The following is a 2,041-nucleotide window of genomic DNA, read 5'->3' on the forward strand; positions in this document are numbered from 1 at the left end:
ACTTCGGCTCAGGTCACGATCTCACGGTCCGTGAGTTCGAGCCCCGCGTCGGGCTCTGTGCTGACGGCTCAGAGCCTGGAGCCTGTTTCAGATTCTGTGTCTCCCTCTCTCTGTGACCCTCCCCCATTCTCTCTGTATCAAAAATAAATAAACGTTAAAAAAATAAAATAAAATTAAATAAATAAAAAAATTAAAAAAATAACTTTCTACAGGAATTCTGTAAGCAGCAAGCTATCCTAGTGAATTGCAAAAGATGACTTGAATTTAAAAATTCAATTGATAGAAACTTGACTCTTGGATGGTTGGCACCTTGGACACTTCAGTTCGGTTCAACCACCATTTAAATATCATCTGTCTCTTTCCAGAATAGCGAAGCGGAAAGTACCCGCATTTGAGGAGCTCATAAATAGATGTGCTAATACAGGTGCCAATAAAAATCATAATGGCTAACACCTGTCCAAACTAGTGAAGTGCTTTATACGCCTTATCTCATTGAGACCTTTGTAGCAGCCCCCTAAGGCACTAGTTAGGGTGTTTCTAGCTACAGGAAATATGCAGCTCAGACTGGCTTTGTGTATTTATTATTTTCTAATGTTTTTACTTATTTTTGAGAGAGAGAGAGAGAGTTCGTGAGCAGGGGAGGGCAGAGAGAGAGGGAGACACAGAATCTGAAGCAGGATCCAGGTTCTGAGCTGTCAGCACAGAGCTCGACATGGGGCTCAAACTCACCAGCCATGAGATCTTGACCTGAGCCAAAGTCAGGTACTTAATTGAAGTACTTATATTTTCTCAGGAGCATGGGTATCAGGGCAGCTCCCTTCCAGAATCAGAGGCAGGTAGCAGGTACAGCTTGAGTAGTATTCCTGGAAAGAGCAGCCCCAGGACAGCAAACGTTTCTCCGAGGCTGATCTCAGCCTGGCCCCGCGCTGGGGCTGGGCACACAGAGCAGGTTAGGACAGCTCCAGGCTGATCTCGTAGTCTAGACAGGACACAGGCCCTTTGACAATGTGTCCAAAGAGCCAGAAAACAGTGCTACTAGGAGGCAAAAGTGTTTAAACTCCGAAACCTCGTGGATAGGGTATTTCTCAGCAAGCACCGTGCACATCTGTTATCCATTTTCTGTTTCTTCTGCCCCAACTACTATGATTTTCCTTTGGGCAAGTCAATCCTTTCCCACTCTTCATTCACAGACCCACCACTGGACTCATTATCTGGCTCAGGAATCAAAGCAACAAAGCACAACACTTTTGCTGACAAGGGAAGTTTCCTTTTCTCCTCTAGAAGTCATGGGGAGTAAGGTTGTGACATCTGGAGCTGCTGCAGCCATTTTACCACCATGGTGGTGAGCCCAGAGCCATTGGGTCCACTGTGCAGAAACTAAGAATGAAAACAAGAGTGTGGGAAACAGAATAGATGGAGAAAAACTGGGTCCTGCGTGTTAATCCTTTTAGCTTGTGGATCAAGTCTTTCCTGTTCTCCACAAGAACTTCCTCTAAGGTTTTTTTTTTTTTTCAGTTATGTGAGCCAATAAACCCCTTTATAGTTTAAGCCAATTGGTGTTTTAATTTGTTTTGGGTAATTTGCATCAAAAGATCTAACACTACTTACTAGCTGTGCAATTTAGGGCAAATTACTTAACTTCTCTGAGCTGCACTTTCCTCAATGGTAAAGTCGGAACAGTAACAATGGCAATGTAGATCAATCCGTGCTGTAAAGTGTGTGTGAGGGTTGTGTTAGTTTTCAGCAGTGGTTGTAACAACCACACATTTAGTGGTTTAAGACAACACGATTTCATTATCTTGTAGCTGCGGAGGCCAGAGTTCTGACGCAGGCCTCACCCGGCTAAAACGGAGGTGTCGGCAGGACTACGTTCGTTTCTGGAGGCTCCAAGGAAGAATCCATTTCCTTGGCTTTTCCAACTTCGAAAGGCCGTTCTTACTTTCTCGGCATGCACCCTGAAGGCCCAGAGGTCCCCGGGGCCTCTGCTTCCAGCCTTACATCTCCTGGATTCCTCCTGCCTCCCTCTCTCACTTAGAAGGAG

Source organism: Herpailurus yagouaroundi, unplaced genomic scaffold (assembly GCF_014898765.1).
Source record: "Herpailurus yagouaroundi ecotype Mexico unplaced genomic scaffold, PumYag 185, whole genome shotgun sequence".
NCBI lineage: Eukaryota > Metazoa > Chordata > Mammalia > Carnivora > Felidae > Herpailurus > Herpailurus yagouaroundi.